Below are 20310 nucleotides of genomic sequence, written 5' to 3'. Positions count from 1 at the left end.
AAATGGAGCTACCATTCTCCTTCCTGGCTATGGGAGCCTGTGACATTCAGATTGTATTTGTACAGAGAATCACCGTAGAGACCACAGATGCCCACCCCCTCCCCTGAATACAGCTGTCCCTTGCAGCCTGCCTGACAGATGGCCAGTTTGCATTGAATTAATTGGCATTTGTCCCTCTGCTTCTGTGTGCATGCCTTATGCCCTTTATTCCTGTGCTTGCCCATCCCTCTGAAGGAAGTGGCTGTCTCTTCCCTTTTCCTGTGTGCCCACAGATATGCCTCTGGACTGACAATCAGTCTCTGGGCTTACAGACATTCCATTTGCTCATCAGTCAGATCAGGGCCTGAGGTCTTAGACTCCAGGGGGCTGGACACTCTGAATGAAGAGGGTAGCAAAGGCATACTCGGCTTCTATGTCTCCTCAAGGAGACTTTTCCTGTCAACATACTCCCCCATCTCCTCACCCTGACTTAATGTTCACCATAGCACTTTGCATTACCCTCTCTAGCTGTTAGTTCCTTGTCTTTGCCATTGGCATTGAGCTCACAGAAGGGAAGGATTTGTCTGTGTTGTCACTGCCAAGTGTCCAATGCCTAGAATTGTGCTGAACACTGAGCAGGTCCTCAACAGATGCTTTTTGAGGGAATACAATGTTGCTGCTGCCAAAGGTAGAAGGCCCCTGAGCCCTTGCAAGCTCCTTTATCCAGAAACAAACCTTTTGGGTGTGGGCCCCAGGCTTTAGAAAATCTATGCAAAGTTGCTCTGTGATCTGGAACTCACCTAGAAGGGTCCCTGCTCCTTTTCTTGCTCAGTCACAACTCCCCATAGAGGGGGCTTCATAGAGGGCCTCTGGCTGCAGGCCTGGGGTTCACCCTGGCCCTGTGGGTCCAGAGTACTCACAGGAGTCCTTGAGGGGACAGGAGCAGTGCCTCATTGGGCTGGCCTGGGCTCAGCCTTCAGGAACACTTTGTTTCTGACCCCACATCAAGGTAATTAGCACAGTTAGAAGTCCTTTTTTGTTGCGCAGGCACCATGGAAAGCACTTACACAAACCTGGTTATATAGCCTACAATACATCTATCATACGTGATTATAGGAGCTAGTAGGTTTGGTTACACAAGCATCACTGTGAACTCAAGTAAAGCATTGTTCTATGATGTTGTGATGGATATGATGTTGTTAGATGATAGGAATTTTTCAGCTCCATTATAATCTTATGGGACCACTATTGTGTATGTGGTCCTTGGTTGCTTTGCCTGAAATACTATTGTGTAGTGCATGACTGTATTCTTCTCTAGGGCTCAGAGACTCTGTTTCAAGTAATGCTTGCTGGTGATGAGCCCCTAGTTTTGAGAACTGAGTACTTACTCTGGTACAGGGGCCTCAGAGTACAGAGTGAGACTGCTGTGCTTGCCAAGATCTTACTGTGACATTGTCCCTAGGATGAATCCCAGCCCCTGGGGGCCTACCTGTGAATTGCAGCCCCTAGGACGTAACTCTGAATCCCAGCCCCCAGGATGCCCCTTGCTAGCTGTAGGACAGAGTTGGAGGACAATGTGAAAGCCTGTGTGGGAACAGGGCAGGCCATGAGTTCAGGTCCTCTCTTCCTGGCTGAGAGATCTTGGGGCAAATGCTTATTAACCTCCCTGAGCTCATCCTGTCAAGTTGTTTGGAAGATGAAAAGAGAAGCATGAAAAATATAAAGGCTCAGCTCTTCTTACTAACAACTGAGTTCCTCAATGCTGGGCTGCTTGCTTGTCCCTCTTATCTCCTGGGCTTTGAGTACCATGTATGTGTCCCTTCCCCAAGCTTCTACTCCATCCAGCTCCTACCTTCTCAGCCCAATTTCAAGGCCTTTGCCTTACTGAGGCTCTTTTGGATTTTAACAAAACACACCCAGATTTCTCCAAGACACAGAATGTACAGTGATTCCTGACATATGTCACTGTGATTATTCACCTTGGGTAATAAAGGGCAATGAACTGTCAGCCCATTCATAAAATGCAAATGCTACCATGTGACAGAAAGCAAAAAGAACAAATTAGTTTTGGGTGGCAGGATTGCTTAGGCTTGGGATTCTAGTGTGCCCAAATATTGCCTTCCTAAGGAAGACAAAGCAGCTGAACTCTAATTAGGTGCCCAGGTTTAATGAGAGGTTGTAAGAACAAGAGGCCCAGCAGCCTATGGGGGATTGGTGGCAGGGTCAGGCCAGGCCCAAGTGTTAGGCATAACATGTCTTCACAGAATTTAGGATCAACACTGCCTAAGAGCCAGTCTGCTCTTTGTGATCACCCATTGCTGGAAATTTCAGCGTCTGTGATAGAGTACTCCTCCTCTAAAAATTTTTGTAGGCTTAAGTCCTAAATAATAGTGACAGTGACAATTGTATGTTAATAGCATCTATGGAAGCTTCAAATTGGCATATTTTTCTTTTCATTTTTGCTGTGTTAGGGATGGAGCCCAGGACTGCATGCATGCTACGGATGCTCTGAGCTCACCCCCAGCCCTTGTTACTGTTTCTCTAATAAAAACTGGATGCACATGGAAGTTAATTCAGAGAATTTCTGATTGCTCCTTAGGCCCCTGACACATATGGACTCAGTTCCTTGGAATTGTTTTGAGTTGGCTGCTAATTGTTGGGGACGGAGCTCCTTCAGGTACGATGTATGATCTGACTCTCTTGGGGTGCTGTACACTCTGACAGTGACAGCATAGCAGCATGAAGGAGCCTGCAGATCTTGAGCTACTTCAATTTTGCCCTTAGATGAAACCTTTGGAATTTTTTTTTTTGGTACCAGGGATTGAACGCAGGTCCTTGTGCTTGGGAGGCCGGCTCCAGAACCACTAAGGTAAATCTTGGGCCCTGAAATTTTTATCTGTGTTTGAAATTTGAGACCAGGAAACTAAATGCAGAAGTGATGTATAACTTTTTTTTTGTAAGTGAACATTTTAGTTCATACATGAAATATTGTGGTTAATTTAAATATCTTTAAAATAATATTTTTAAGGTTGAAATTTATTACTCTTTTAAAGGTATTACCTGTTAATTATTGACACAATTTAGTATTTACCTAAAGTGTGCCATTTGCAAATGTTTGGGTTTTATTAAAATTCACTTATTAATTGCTAGATAATTATTTGCCTACAATATTATTTTAAAAAATTCTTTTATTGGAATGATTATATAGGTGGTTCAATGAAAACTTTTCACTGTTATTTCTTTTCTGGCTATTGTAATTATTGTTTCATTTCGGATTATGACCAAAAATAATTTTGTTGGATAAAGGAAAGGATTTTTAAAAAGCAGTCCATTCTGAGTGTGGAATATGGTGGAATACCACAGAATATGTAGGTGGGAGGCACCCCTGCTTCTCGTGTCCTGGCTGGGGAGAAGGACCCATGAAGTAGGCTCTGCCCTGATGGACAGGAGGGGTCAGAACTTTTTAGGGAGCTGAACCTTGACATTAAGTGGGGTGGGTGGAAATTGCACTAAGATCTCTATGAGTTCAGCTGCAGTGACAATCTGAAGGACTTTTACAAAATAGTGATATATTTCTGTCTCCTACCACAAGGCCATAGATCCATGGCATAGGAACCCAGGCCCTTCCACCTGACTTTGCAGGAGTTGCCCTTGTTCATGTGGCCCAGGTGGCTCCAGAGTCCCAACCAGTGGGAAAAGAAAGGGGAGGGAGCATGTGCACTTTCCCCATAACTTGTACATTACTTGTGGTCACATTCTATAGGCAGAACTTTATCACATGGCCATAGCTAGCTACAAGGGAGATAGGGAGATATTGTCTTTCTTTTTAAATGTTTTCTTTCCTTTATTTACACATCTAGCTGCAAGAGAAGCTGCTATGTGTCAAGCTTAAAATTTTATTCACACAGAAAGAGAAAAATGAGATTCTGGGGATGACCAGGGGTTCTTCCACAGAATGGTGCCATTCCTTTTTCCTATAACCACAGGTAGTGGTCCAGCAGTACATAGTACAGTAAATAATATTCACCTGCTGACATCCATCCTGCAGGAAACTGCTCTACCCCCTAGAATATCCTGCCTGAGGGAAGAAGGGTAGATGGAGGGGCTAACAAACTGGTGCAACTTCTTTTGCCTGCCTGACTCACAAAGCGGTCATATTTCCTCGTAAGCAACTCGGGCGATGTATACTCAATTCAGCTGACTTAAGTGAATGAAAGGGGCTGGGAATAAACCAGTTTCCCAAGTTTGCCATGAGACAAACCCTAGGTGTTTGTGAGAAGTGCGTCTCCCAGTCCCTCCTGGAGATTCTGATTCAATGCTGGGGGTGGGGAGTGCAGTCTGCAGGCTTAACAAACTGCCCGTGTGACTCTAAATCAGGCAAATTAATGAAACCCTGTGCTATCATCCCCTCTGGGTATCTAGTGCCTGCCACAACATGGAAACTCACAACAAAGATAATCACCAGAAGACTCCTGGAAAGGTACTGTGGCATGGGAGGTTTCTGGGCCTGGACTGGAAGGCTGGGTGAGTTGAGGGGTCTGACATAGTTCTTGGGTTATGATTCTCTGAGGTCTCTCAATAACCAGAATTGGTGGCCCTTCCTGACATATTCTGTTACCAACGGGGTCCTCTGCTCTAGGGATATCTGTCTTCTCACTACTTCTGTCCCTGCCATCTGCTTCATTCTTTCCTCATTACACCAAGAAGGAGCATGTTGGATAGGCTGATTACTGTGGAGCACATTGCTTTCTTCACCTGGTCTGTGGTCAGCCTACGCTGCTCTTGCAGCAGGTGGCACCCCATGTCCAACCAGGTTCTAAACAGGAGATGGGCTCCAGCCCCCAGTCTGTGCACCTGTCAGTTAATAAGACCAGGCCTCCTCCCACCCTGAGAGACAGCAGGAAGAAAGTCAGGAGGCTGTGAACAAAGTGAAGCTGCAGAGACACCTGTGGGGTTCAGTCTCAGCACCCTGTCTGTGGCTATCATGTGTGACCTGGCCATGTGGCCTTTCCTTCTGTCTTAGGAGGTCCTCAACACTCCATCTCCTCTGGCTTGAAAGTACATTGAATAAGCTATGGGATCCTCACAGCAGACATGGAAGAGTTAATCAAATAAAAGGGATTATTATTCACAGGTCCCTCCACTGCACTTAGGAAGTGCACATTATTGAGTCTCCCTAGCTGCTGGGGAGGAGATGGAGGATCATTGGAGGGGAAAGTGAACATGAGGAATTTCCTGCCAGCCTTGTCTGCACCAAAGCTGTTCATCATGTTGCCCTGGGAGATCTACTTCCTTCTACAGGCAGCAGCATGGGAACCAGGCACATGCCAGGGCCTGCCCGGGCCTTGAGTCCTGCCTTCCCAGAACCCTGTACCCAGCCTGAGGTTGGCAACAAGTGGCAGAGGGCTGATCAGCTGCTTCCCAGCCCATTAACACAGCACACACAAAGCAAGGTTCATGGAATCAAGCTGGAACTGGCAAGAAAGGGAGAGCCTTGGGGAGACCACACATCCACCTCTGCTCCCTCAGCCTGTTCTCGCCTCTTCCTGGCTCTGGGCACCTCTGTCTAAGGAGATGGGAGAGGAGAGGAGAGGAAGAGGGCAGAGAGGCGAGGGATCATTGTCTTAGCACTCTTACCCACAGGATCCTGAGGGAGGGCAGCTCTCAGCTCAGTTAAGGGAGCCATCAGGAGAGAAAATCAGCTTTTTTTGGTTCATAGATGGGGTTTTGTGATTATATTGTGGGTACAGACAGAGACAGGCTACAAATGTCTAAGCGCTGGCGCCTGTGTTTGCTAGGTAAGGTCCCAAAAGGGTAGGAGAGAAGGCAAGGGATCCACTTAGGGTGGGCATTATTCCCATCAGCCTGGCTCCTGGAAAACATCTACTCTTGAGTGGATGGAAAGGGTGCTAAGAGATGCTCATGTGGCTGACGGTTGCTGTCATGTCAGATGCAGATTGCATTGGGAGATGAGAACGTCCCCCATCTTCTGGGAGGATCTGAGGTCAATGGGTGCAAATTTCACAGATGAAAATGACACAGCTCATAACCTGAGTTCTGGGTAGATGTTCATACCATTGATTTGAAAAACAGTCAAAGCTGCTTGGATTTCCTTACTTCTGATGAAGAAAGCACAAGCTGCTTTCACTCGGTGACTTGTTAGGCAATGGTGAGCTGCTCAAGGTTCTACATGATCTGGGGCTCAGGGTAGAGAACCTTCTAGAATCCTGCCCCCCCCCCCGCTCATCCTCCCATAGCACAGCATGCACATATTCAAGACAGTCCCAGCAAATCAATCATCACATATACTCAGGTCCACTTATGACATAAAAGAAGTGGCTTCAGAAGCAATTCAGGTTGGTATGAGACAATGGCAGCCTTACTGGGGGGAGCTTCAGTGTCCTTTGCCCTGAAAATGTTTACAAATAGGATTGCTTCTGACACCATTCATGATCAGTGCCTCTAATATCTCATCCTTTCATAGGAAAAGGCAATTCGCGACACATTTCACAACCGTTCTCATTTGTTCTGGCAAAGTCTTCAGATTTCATTACACTCACTTTCACAGATGAAGAAAATAGGCTCAACTGTTCAGTGACTTGCCCAAGGTCACACAGTCTGTCACTTGGGGGCTGAGACCACAACTGAGGTCTTTGGACTCCTAATCTGGTGCTCAGTGCACCTGTTACTGCATGCATCTGACACTGGGCTAAAGGGCTGACCTAGATACCCTTAGAATGTCCTGCCCAACAAGAAAGCAGGGGAAACTTGTCTTTGGGATCCTCTATCTTCTTTGGGTCTTTGTTTTTCATTCTAGCCCTCCCACAAAACCTGAAATTAAACCCTGCTTGAGGTGTGGATCCTGAGCCACCACTGTCCTTTGTGGTGCAGGGTGTGTGGTTAAAGGAGGACCCAGAGGGCACAGTGGCTTCCTGGAATTGGGGGGGGGCACTTTGCCTGATTCCTCCCAGTTCCTGCAAGTTTTTTCCAGGCTTCCTTCCATTCCCCAGAAGTTGTTAAATGGAGAAGACAGAAAAAGTATCCTTGGTCTCTTGGTTCATGGAAACATTCCAGTCTTTGGGCTTACAGAGGTCCTGAGTCTCAAACTAGTGGGGAATATGTGTATATGCCTATGTGTGGTTTGGGAGCACAAAATTTCTGACTCCTAATGAAACAAAAACACTTGAGGGCCGGGGATTTAGCTCAGTAGTTTCGCCTCCTGCTGCGCAAGCTCAAGGACCCAAGTTTGATCCCCGGTACCAAAAACAAACAAAAAAACTTGAAAGGGTTTGTTAAATCAACTAAAAGGGACCTCTGGGTTCTTCATCTCTCTTATGCGTCAACCCTTCCCCAGTGTGGAAATAACTCTGGTCCACATGGATTGGATTTCACTCAGAAACTATGCTGGCTTATAAAATCCAGAGAGGAAAATCACCAAGGACCAATTTTGTTTTCATCTTTTCATCCATACATTCCCAGAACCTTCTCCTGACCTCGCTGCCCTCTAGGGAAATGGGAGGCTTGCATGTTTGGGAGGAGGAGAAGGTAGAAGAGAAGTCTTAGGCAGGAACCTACAAAACCCACAAGAGCTGAGCTCCTGGGATCTTATTTGCTGAAGAAAGGCTGGGTCATCTCCCCAGAACATGAAGATTTGGCCTGGGAAAAGAAGATGGCAGAAGATGCTTGGCTCTTCTGTGAAGGGGCTGTGAGGAGATGGGAAAGCCACATTGTCCTTCTTTCCAGTCTCACTCTCTTGGGGCCTGATGACCCATGTGGAGCATAGGTTGGTGCTGGTCTAGAAAACATCTCATTTGAAAGAAGCCAGCATCCTTCTGAATTGTGCACATTTCTGGTGTGTGTGGATGGGTGGGGGCAGGAGAAGCACACATAGCCTTTGACCCTGTTCATGGTGTAGAGGTCCTAAAACCCTTGGGATCTCCTAAGTGATATGTCTCTTATATGCTAATGATATGGCTCTTGACAGAGCAGGTGGCTGTGTATAGGGGTGTAGATACCTTCAGGATCAAGATTGAGCTCAGTGACCAGAAAGACCAAGCCAAGATTAGAGGATTAAGTCACTTCCCAGCATCCCTCAGGGGAGACAAGAGGCACTGAAGATTGAGTTCTATCACCAGTGCCTGATGATCTAATCAATTATGCCAATGCAAAGAAACTTCCAGAAAGACCCCAAACTATGGGATTTGAAATACTTCTAGGCTGGTGAACACATCTATGGGCAGAGAGGGTAGAGCTGTGGGAGAGGCATGGAAGCTTGGTACCCACCCACTCCCTTCCTGAACCCCTCCATAGACTTCTTCCATTTGGCTGTTCCTGAATATTCTTTATACAAACCTGTAAATGTTCCAAGAATTTGCTGAACCTGAGAGAGGCTGTGAGAACCACTGGTTTGCAGTCTACTGGTCAGAAATACAGGTGGTTCCCAGGACTTTGGACTGGGATCTGAAGCAAGGGCAGCTTAGTGAGACTGAGCCCTTGAAGTGATGGTGTCTGATGCTAACTCTAGGGAGTGCCAGAGGAGGATTGAATTGTAGAACCCTCAGTTGGTGTTGCAGAATTACAGAATTGGATTAGTGTCAGGAAAATGACACTGCATTGTCAGAACCCCAGCTCTTCTAGGCCTTAAGTGCCTGACTGACATAAAACAGAATGATGCTTACAAGAAGTTGACTGATCAAGGTCACAGGAAAGGATGGCCAGGGAAGGCCTCTTTGATGTGATGGCACTAGAGCTAAAACTTGAATGAAGAGAAGCAATAGCCACATGCAAGACCAGGATAAGAGAGGTCCAGGCAACAGAACTGCCAGAGCAAAGGCTTTGAGGAGGAAAGGAGCTGAGTTCAGGGGGACATGCTCACAAAGGCCAGGTGATTGGGATTGTGTAAGTGAGAGGGGATTGTATGGTACTATGTTAGGGAGAGGGCAGGGCCAGTTCATAAGGAGCCTTGTTGATCCAGGTGAGGGCATTAAGGAGGGCTGGAGTAAGTGCTGGGAGGTGGGTTAGAGTTACTGCAGTTAGCCAGGTATGCTGCTATTGAAGGATGACCTGGAATTTGTTAGCAGAAATAGAAAGAAGGATTTGGGATTCACTCGGGAGGTAAAATTGATAGAACTTGCTGAAGCACTGGAGCTGAAGGCTGAGGAAGATGGACATGCCATGGAGAACACTGATATTTCAGGTTTATTGGAACATTTGGGAAGATGGAATTATCCCTAATTTAAGCAAAGGAGCCAAGCCTCAGAGAGGTTAACTTGCCGTAGTCATAATCTTGTGTGATAAGCAGAACAACGTCCCCTCCCAAGATGTCTGTGTTCAAACCCCAAAACCTCTGAATGTGTTCTGTGACTTGCAAAAGGGAATTGACACCTTAGAGGGGATTAAGGCTGCTAATCAGCTCTGAGATGGGGAACGCATCCTGGGGGACCCAGGTGGGCTTGTTGGAATCACAGCATGCCTAGCAATGAGTTGGTGAGACAGGAGTTAGGGTAAGAGTCAGGGAACGATATGAGCCTGCTGTGCTGCTGGCTTTGAAGATAGAGGAAGGAGCCATAGTCCAAGGGACTCAGGCAGCCTCTAGAAGCTGGTAGAGGCCAGAAAACACTCCGTTAGCGCCTCCAGAAGAAGTGCAGCCTTGGCCACACCTTGACTTCAGCCCAGTGAGAGCCATGTTGGACTTCTGACATCTGGAACTGTAAGATAAAAAGTTGTGTTGTTTTAAATCACTTAATATGTAGTAATTTGTTGAAGCAGCAACAGAAAACTAATAATACATTCTAATACACTGTTCAAGAAATACCTATTGACACACCATGCTGACATTGGGAATGGACATCAAGCAGATGAGCCTCTGTCTCTTGGAATATAGGAGCTTGTCTTACTTTCCCAGTTAAACTCCTGGAAAGACAGGATCAATATCTTATCTTCTTCCTTATCTCCCAAAGCACCTGGTACATGGCTGAGTACAGCCATAGCTCAATTCATCCTATGTACTGATGAAATTGCGAGCTCCCTGAAAGCAGAAACAGTGCTGTTTTATAACTGTGTGACCCTGAGCAAGCTACTTCTCAATGGGTGCCTCAGTTTCCTCATCTGTAAAATGGTGCCTGTATCTTAGAGTTGTGAGAATTAAATGTTAATACATGTAAAATGCCTTGGGCAGTTCCTGGCTCAAAATAAGCTCTGAATCAGTGCCAACTTTTGCTATTCTCTCCTCTTTTTTTACCTCAAAAGTCTCAGGACAGCCACTGTGAAACAAGGATTCTCTCCTAGGGAGAGGCAATATGTTTGTCTGCTCAGGCTGACATAATAATGTACCATAGGCTCCTTGGCTGTGTTCCGGTTCCTGTCCACAGCATGGTGAGGTCCCAGGAGCAGTTTGGAGCCCTGCCTTCATCTGGTGCTCCGCTTAGCTGCACGGGGGCCTGCGAGGCCCAATTCCATCTCCCCTGCCCCCCCACCTTACAGCTCTTCTGATCCCTGGTCCCTCACTACAGAGGCACAGCGGATGATACTTCACATAGTCAAATGTGATAGATTAATAACTACCACAAATTGTCATTTTCTAAGCTGCGCTTGATGCTATGGTATTGCTGATTGTAACATTTGGCCTAACATGTTGTGATTGATCTAATCAGTTTTCCTTCCTGGTATAAGGAAAATAAAATAGCCTCAGGGTCATTAGAGCCTCAAAACCTAAACACAAGCCATATCTGGAAGACACCTCTGAAAAGCAATCATTCCACAAGGGTTTTAAACACAAGCAACAAAGATACCTGCATTAAGCAATTTTGAAATATCAACCCAGGAATTAAACCAAGGACAGTACCAAAAACAAAAATGAGAAGACATTTAAGCAAGGCAAAAATGCAGGCTTCCACACCACAAAAAGGAAATTCTGGGGGAAATGAGGTGGAAAAGTCGGATAATCAACCACCTGGACACCCTGAACTGATAGCTCAGGAAGTAACAAAGCAGATACATGAGGGTCTAGAAAAATTCAAAGCAGAAATAATCTCCCAGATAAATACAGAGATGGTGAGTAGAGTGAAAGACATGATTAGAGGCTCTAGAACAGAAACAGACAAGAAAATAGGTGAGATCAGAAACATGCTGGAAACCATGAATGTCCAGCATAAGAAAGAAATGGAAACCATGAAACAGATTCAAACAGATATTCAAGAGATTAAAAACTCCATTGAAAGCATGCAGAGCAGACTAAGAGAATCTGAAGACAGAATATCAGATATAGAAGACAGGATCGCAGTTAAGGACCATGAAAACAGAGATTTCTTAAAGATAGTAAGGGACCATGAGAAATCAATCCAACAACTACTAGATGATGCAAAGAAGAATAACATAAGACTGATAGGAGTCCATGAAAAAACAGGAGAAAAAACAAGTGACATAAAAAAACTGTTCACAGAAGTAATAGTAGAAAACTTCCCAGACAGAGGTGGAGAATTGGACACACAGATAAGTGAGGTATATAGAACTCCACCCAGCCACAATAAAAAAAAAAAACTACACCTAGGCATATAATAGTCAAGATCCCAGAAACTCAACAGAAGAACAAAATTCTACAGGCAGTTAGAGAAAAGAAACAAATCACCTACAAAGGAAAGCCCATCAGAATCATGGCAGATTTCTCAACACAAACCTTCAAATCAAGGAGAGCCTGGAGTGAAGTATTTCAAGCCCTAAAAGAAAATAACTTCCAACCTAGACTGTTGTATCTGACAAAATTATCTTTCAAAATCGATGGGGAAATTAGATACTTTCATGACAAAGAACACCTGAGAAATTTCATGAACACCAAACCAGCACTCCAAACAATTTTATGCAATATCCTAGAAAAAGACAATGAAGGTCACAACTCCATGAGGGCCAACAGAGAGAAGACACCATGCAAGGTAAGAAACTAAAGGGAAAGGGGGAAAAATAAGAAAAGAGCCAACAACAATAAAACATCATGGCAAGAATGAGTCACTATCTCTCAATTATAACTATCAATGTTAATGGCCTCAATTCACCAATCAAAAGAAACAGACTGACAGAATGGATTAAGAAGCAAAACCCAGCAATATGCTGTATACAAGAAACAAACCTAACTCAAAAGGAAATTCACAGACTGAAAGTAAAAGGATGGAAAACAGTTCTCCATGTGGCAGGATCCCAGAAAAAAGGGGTAGCAATCTTATTTGCAGACAAAGTAGATTTCAAACCAAAACTAATTAAGAGAAACAAAGATGGTCACTACATCCTTGTGAAGGGAACAATCCAAGAGGAAGGGATGACAATCCTAAATATTTATGCACCAAATACAAACGCCGCCAACTATACAAAACAAATATTAATGGACATGAAAAACCAAATAAACAATAGCACAATTGTAGTGGGGGACCTCAACACCCCTCTATCACAAATAGACAGATCATCTAGGAAAAAAATTAACAGTGAAATTCTAGAACTGAACCAAGCTATTGAACAAATGGACTTAATAGATGTTTATAGATTGTTCCACCCCACAAAATCAGAATACACATTCTTTTCAGCTGCACATGGATCATTCTCCAAAATCGATCACATGCTAGCTCATAGGGCAAATCTAAGTAAATGGAAAAGAATTCAAGTTATCCCCTGTATATTATCAGACCATAGTGCAATAAAATTGGAGATCAATAACATAAGAAACCACAAAACACCCACAAACACATGGAAATTGAATAACACTCTCCTGAACAACCAATGGGTCACAGAGGAAATTAAAGAAGAAAGTAGACAGTTTCTACAAGTAAATGATACAACATACAGGAATCTGTGGGACACAATGAAAGCAGTTCTACATGGGAAATTCATAGCAGTGAATGCCCATATTAGGACAACAGAGAGAACTCAGTTAAATAACCTAATGCAGACCCTCAAGCTCCTAGAAAAAGAAGAGCATAACAAACCCAAAGCTCATACAAGAAAGGAAATTATAAAGATCTGAGCAGAAATCAATGCAATGGAGTCTAAGAGAACGATACAAAAAAATCAATGAATCGAAGAGCTGGTTTTTTGAAAGAATAAATAAAATCAATAAACCTTTAGCCAACCTTATCAAAAAAAGGAAAGAAAAGGCTCAAATCCATGCAATTAAGAATGAAAAAGGTGAAGCCACAACAGATCCAGCAGAAATTCAGAGTATCATCAATACCTACTTTGAGAACCTGTACTCTAATAAAATGGAAAACACAGAAGAAATGGACAGATTCCTAGATATATACAAATTGCCAAAATTAAATGAAGAAGATATAGAAATTCTAGCCCTTCCCCTGTTCCCTACATTTGGCACCCAACATGGATGTGAATCAGATCCACAAGTGAATTTGCCTGTGAGACAAACTCGGAGTAAAAGAGACAACAAACGGATCTCCCAGGACGATTTCTGGACTTGGACGAGGGACACTGGTGGCCTGTGTCATACACTGAGCAGGAGACTGGAGCCTACTGCAGAGCTTTCCAGTCTGTGCATGCCCTACCAAGGTCCTGAGTTGCACAGAAAACGCTGAATGAGCCTGCTGCAGACAGGCAGGTCTGCCCATGCCCTACCGAGGTTCTGAGTCACAGAGAACACTCTGAATCAGCCCGCTGCAGATAGGCAGGTCTGTGCACACCCTACCAAGGTCCTGAGTCATGCAGAAGACACTGAATCACCCCACTGCAGAAGGCAGCCACCTGGTTCCACACTACAAAGACGCCGAGGACACCAGACCACCAGAACACGGTACTGAGTCCCACTGCTCCTGGTCCAGAGGAAGGGGCTTCCCAGCCACCATCCCTCCCGCAGCTCCCAGCCCACAGGAAAGGGCTTTTGGACCACCTTCTGTCCCACCACTCCTGGCCCAGAGGAAGGGGCTTCTGAGCTGCCATCCCACTGCTCCTGGTCCAGAGGAAGGGGCTTCCTGGCCGTGATCCCTACAGCTGCTCTCAGCCCCTGTCCCACCTCTCCCAGCTCAGAGGAGGAAGTCCGTGCAGGTGCTAACAGCCCCCTGCCCCAGTCGAAATGAGAAAACACGTAAATAAGTCTCAAAACCAGACTTCCAGATCACCTACAGCAACCCCAAAGGGAAATGAGATGGATCACTCTGATGCTCAACCACCTGGACTCACTGAACTGGCAACAAAAGGGGATCTGGAAAAAATGAAATCAGAAATAATTTCTCAGATAACAGGAGAAATTGTGCCCCTAGTGCAAGACATGATTAATAAATCTAGAGAGGAGCTGAGGAACATGATGGAATCCCAACATAAGAAACAAATGGAATCCATAAAACAGATGCAAATAGATTTCCAGGACATGAAAAACTCCATTGAAAGGCTACACAGCAGAATAAGCCAATGTGAGGACAGAATTTCAGATATAGAAGATAAGATTGCAATTAATGACCAGGAAAAGAAAAATTGCTTCAGAATTCTAAGGGAACATGAGAAATCAATCCAGCAGCTGCTGGACAGTGCAAAGAAGAATAACATAAGACTGATTGGAGTCAATGAAGAAACAGGAGAGAGTGCAGATGACATAAAAAAACTGTTCACAGAAGTAATGGCAGAAAGTTTCCCAAGCAGGGGAAAAGAGCTTGACATACAGATAAGTGAGGCATATAGGACTCCAAATAGCCTTGATCAAAAAAAAAAATCTACACATAGGCATATAATTGTTAAGATTCCAGAAACACAACAGAAGAACAAAGTCCTCCAAGCAGTCAGAGAAAAGAAACAAATCACATACAAAGGAAAGCCCATCAGAATCACAGCAGACTTCTCAACACAAACCATCAAGGCAAGAAGAGCTTGGAATGACATATTCCAAGCCCTCAAAGAAAACAGCCTCCAACCCAGATTGATGTACCCTGCAAAACTATCTTTCAAAATGGATGGAGAAATAAGATACTTTCATGACAAAGAGCACTTTAGGAACTTCGTGAATACCAAACCAGCACTCCAAAGAATTTTACACAATAGCCTAGGAACAGGCATTGAGGATCACAACCCCAGGAAGCAAAGCAGAATGAACCCATCTGGCAAGAAATTAAATGTAAAGGGGGAGAACCCAACAAAAAAGAAAAAGTCATGGCAATGACAAGTCAATACGTTTCAGTTATAACCATCAATGTTAATGGTCTCAATTCACCAATCAAAAGAAACAGACTGGCAGAATGGGTGAAGAAGCAAAATCCAACAATATGCTGCATACAAGAAACACACTTCATTCAAAAGGAAACTCATAGACTGAAAGTTAAAGGGTGGAAAACAATACTCCATGCGACAGGAACCTGAAAAAAAGCAGGAGTAGCTATCCTCTTTGCAGATCAAGTAGATTTCAAACCAACACTGATGAAGAGAGACAAAGAAGGACATTACATCCTTGTAAAGGGAAAAATCCAAGAGGAAGAGATGACAATCATAAATATCTATGCACCAAACACTAGTGCACCCAACTATATAAAAAAATACTAACAGACATGAAAAGTCATATATGCACTAATACAGTTGTAGTGGGGGACCTCAACACCACACTGTCACAAATGGATAGATCAACTAGACTAAAAATAAGTAATGAAATACTAGAATTAAATAGAACTCTTGAACAAATGAACTTAACAGATGTTTACAGAGTTTTGCACCCCACGAAATCAGAGTACACATTCTTCTCAGCTGCACGTGGGTCATTCTCCAAAACAGACCACATACTCACACAAAGAACATGTTTAAGTAACTGCAAAGGAATTGGAGTTATTCTCTGTACATTATCAGACCATAGTGCAATGAAATTAGAGATCCATAGCAAAAGAAACTCAAAAAATTTCATAAACATGTGGAAATTGAACAGCACACTTGTGAATAACCACTAGGTCACAGAGGAAATTCAAGAAGAAATCAGACAGTTCCTTCAATTAAATGACAGTGACAATACAACATATTGGAATCTATTGGGCACAATGAAAGCAGTCTTATGAGGGAAATTCATAGCAGTGAATATGCATATTAGGAAAACAGAACGAGCCCAATTAAACAACCTGATGCTGCACCTCAAGCTTCTAGAAAAAAAAGAGCAGGACAACCCCAAAGCTCATACAAGGGAGGAAATTATAAAGATCAGAGGAGAAGTCAATGCAATGGAGACTAAGAGAATGATACAAAAAATCAATGAAGCCAAGAGTTGGTTCTTCGAAAGAATCAACAAAATTGACAAACCTTTAGCCAACCTTGTCAGAAAAAGGAAAGAAAAGGCCCAAATCCATGCAATTAGGAATGAAAAGGGTGAAATGACAACAGACCCAGCAGAAATCCAGAGGATCATCAATACCTACTTCCAAAACCTATATGCCAATAAGATGGACAACACAGAAGAAATGGACAGATTCCTAGATACATATGAATTACCAAAGTTGAATGAAGAAGACCTAAAAATTCTGAACAACCCAATATCAACCAATGAAATTGAAAATGTAATTAAAAACTTATCAACTAAGAAAAACTCAGGCCCTGATGGGTTCACTGCTGAGTTGTACAAGACATTTAGAGAGGAACTGCTGCCACTACTGTTTAAACTCTTCAGTGAAATTGAAAGGGAAGCAATACTCCCAAATTCATTGCTGGAAGCAAGCATCACCTTGATCCCCAAAGCAGAGAAAGACCCAACTGAAAAAGAGAACTATAGGCCAATCTCACTAATGAACATAGATGCAAAAATCCTTAATAAGATACTGGCAAACAGAATGCAGAAGATCATCAAGAAGATTATACACCCTGATCAAGCGGGATTCATCCCAGGGATGGAGGGATGGTTCAATATACACAAATCAATCAATATAATACACTATATCAATAGAGCCAAGGACAAAAACCATATGATTATTTCCATAGATGCAGAAAAAGCATTTGACAAAATCCAACATGCATTTATGATAAAAACCCTATAAAAATTGGAATAGATGGTCTCTACCTCAAACTGATAGAACCCATCTATGCAAAACCAATAGCCAATATCATACTAAATGGTCAAAAACTGAAATCCTTCACACTAAAATCAGGAACAAGACAAGGATGTCCACTATCACCACTCTTGTTCAATATAGTTCTGGAAACATTAGCCACGGCAATTAGACAAGAGAAAGAAATAAAAGGAATAAGGATAGGAAATGAAGAAGTCAAATTGTCATTATTTGCAGATGACATGATACTCTATATAGAAGACCCCAAGAACTCCACCAAAAGTCTTCTAGACTTAGTAACCAAATTCAGTCAAGTAGCTGGTTACAAGGTCAACACACAAAAATCAATAGCTTTCCTCTACACCAATGACAGACTCACTGAGAGAGAAATAGGGCAAATAATTCCTTTCACAATAGCATCCAAAAATCTGAAATACCTAGGAATCATCCTAATGAAAGAAATCAAAGACCTCTTCTCTGAAAACAATGGCACTCTGAAAAGAGAGATTGAAGATGATATCAGAAAATGGACAGACATCCCCTGGTCCTGGGTAGGAAGGATTAATATAGTGAAAATGGCCATACTTCCAAAACTGCTATATAGATTTAATGCAATTCCAATTGAGATCCCAGCAGCATACTTCATGGACCTTGAGAAAACAATCCAAAAATTCATTTGGTATGAGCAGAGACCCAGAATATCAAAAGCAATTCTAGGTAACAGAGACATGGCAGGGGGTATCACAATCCCCAACCTGCAACTCTACTACAAAGCTACTGTGATAAAACCAGCATGGTACTGGCAAAGAAACAGACTTGAGGACCAGTGGAATAGATTAGAAGATGCAGACACAACTCCAGACACACTCAACCATCTCATCTTTGATAAAGGAGCCAAACACCCTCACTGGAGGAAAGATAGCCTCTTTAATAAATGGTGCTGGAAAAACTGGGCTTCAACTTGCCAAAGATTAAAACTAGACCTGTATCTCTCACCATGCACTAAACTAAAATCAAAATGGATGAAAGATCTAAATATTAAAATAGAAACTCTGAACCAGTTGGAACAGAGGTTAGGTAGAACCCTTGAAGACATCGGTGTAGGAAAAGATTTTAGGAACAAAACCTCAGTTGCCCGTGAACTAGCACAAACAATCAACAAGTGGGATCTCTTCTTATTCAAAGGCTTCTGCACAGCAAGAGAAACCACCAACAGTGTGAAGAGACAACCCACAATGTGGCAAAAAATCTTCACCTGCTCTTCCTCAGACAAAGGTCTACTATCTCAAACCTATAAAGAACTTAAAAAGATCAGACCTCCCAAATTTAAAGACCCAATCCAAAAATGGGCATCTGAAATGAACAGACATTTCTCACACAAAGAAGTAGAAATAGCAAATTAACATATGAAAAAATGTTCAACATCACTGGTCATTCGAGAGATGCCAATGAAAACAATGCTGAGATTCCACTTCACTCCAGAAAGAATGGCTGCTATCATGAAATCAACCAATAACCAATGCTGACGGGGCTGTGGGGAAAGAGGAACCCTGCTCCACTGCTGGTGGGAGTGTAGACTGGTGCAACCACTTTGGAAATCAGTATGGAGATACCTCAAAGAACTAGGACTGGAAGTCCCATTTGACCCTGCTATTCCACTGCTGGGGATCTTCCCCATAGAATTAAAAGAAACATACCACAGTGATATATGTGTACCCATGTTCATAGCAGCACAGTTTGTAATAGCTAAAACTTGGAAACAGCCCAAATGCCCATCAACTGGAGACTGGATCAAGAAAATGTGGTTTTTTAATAAAATGGAGTACTACTCAGCCATAAAAAGTGAGAAATTAGAGACATTTATAGCTGAGTGGATGCACACTGAGGCAATACTGTTAAGTGAAATAAATAGGACACACATGTGTAAATACTGAATAGTTTCTCTGGTGTGAGAAACTGAAAGTATAAATAAGGACTAAATGTATAATAGGTAATGTGAAATAAGAAGAAAAGGGGCAAAGGGGAAGGAAATGGGAGGGCTAGGGGAAAGGATAGAAAGGAGCGGGATTAATATGAGAAAATGGAAAAATAGGAACAAAATCTTTGTAAATAGGGAGGACTGGAGGGGTTGAAGGGAGGGCTGGGCAAGGCTGAAAAATAAGAACCAAGAGAGACTATGTAAAGGTGCAAATTTCCAATGATGAATGTCATTATATTGTACACTTAAAATGTTCGAATGATTAGAATGAATAATTGATAATGTAAAATAGGAAGAAAAGGTCCAAAGGGGTAGGGGTAGTGGGAGGGGCAGGGGAAAGGAAAGAAGGGAAAGGAAAAATGATGAGAAATGGAAAAAATGGAAATAATGTCTTTGTAAATAGCGAAGTGTGGAGTGCATGAAGGGAGGTCTAGGAATGGGGAAAAAATAAGAACCAAGATGCATTATGTAAAGGTACAATTCCCAGTGAGAAATGTAATTGGGTTGTATACCTACAATGTACCAATAAAAGACTTTAATACAAAAAAAAAAAAGAAATTCTAAGCACCCCAATAACAATGAGTGAAATTGAAAATGTAATAAAAAATTTATCAACAAAGAAAATCCCAGGTCCTGATGGGTTCACTGCTGAATTCTACAAGATTTTTAAAGAAGAACTATTGCCATTACTCTTTAAACTCATCAAGGAAATTGAAAGGGAAGCAAGGCTTCCAAATTCTTTCCTGGAAGCAAGTGTTACTTTGATTCCAAAAGCAGGGAAAGACCCAACCCAAAAAGAGAACTACAGACCAATCTCCCTAATGAACATAAATGCAAAAATCCTCAACAAGATACTGGCAAACAGAATACAGAGGGTCATCAAGAAGATCATACACCCTGACCATGTTGGATTTATCCCAGGGATGCAAGGATGGTTCAACATCCATAAATCAATAAATGTAATACCCTATATTAACAGAGTCAAGGACAAAAACCATATGATCATCTCAATAGAAGCAGAAAAGGCATTTGACAAAATCCAGCCCCCATTCATGATAAAAACTCTACAGAAAATTGGAATAGAAGGTCTTTATCTCAACCTGATTAAGGCTATCTATGAAAAACCAACAGCCAACATCATACTAAATGGTCAAAAACTGAAAACTTTCATGCTAAAATCAGGAACAAGACAAGGATGCCCACTATCACCACTCCTGTTCGGGAAACATTAGCCATAGCAATTAGACAAGAGAAAGAAATAAAAGGAATAAAGATAGGAAAGGAAGAAGTAAAACTGTCATTATGTGCTGATGATATGATGCTTTACATAGAAGACCCAAAAAACTCGGTCAAAAGCCT

At 42.8% G+C, this 20310-nt stretch overlaps 1 long non-coding RNA gene across 1 annotated transcript in view; it reads left to right on the top strand.

Annotated features, from left to right (window-relative positions):
- The first annotated feature begins 4282 nt into the window (after positions 1 to 4282).
- LOC110344315 (uncharacterized) overlaps positions 4283 to 20310 on the top strand; it is a 33486-nt gene continuing 17458 nt past the window's right edge. The window contains exon 1 of the long non-coding RNA XR_002386816.2: positions 4283 to 4459. This is a non-coding gene — a long non-coding RNA (uncharacterized LOC110344315). The remainder of the gene's footprint in view (positions 4460 to 20310) is intronic.

The sequence above is a fragment of the Heterocephalus glaber genome, unplaced genomic scaffold, assembly GCF_053883595.1.
Source record: "Heterocephalus glaber isolate CG9 unplaced genomic scaffold, H.glaber_assembly_v1.0 deba00001429, whole genome shotgun sequence".
Lineage (NCBI taxonomy): Eukaryota > Metazoa > Chordata > Mammalia > Rodentia > Bathyergidae > Heterocephalus > Heterocephalus glaber.
This window is presented reverse-complemented; position numbering and strand designations above follow the sequence as displayed.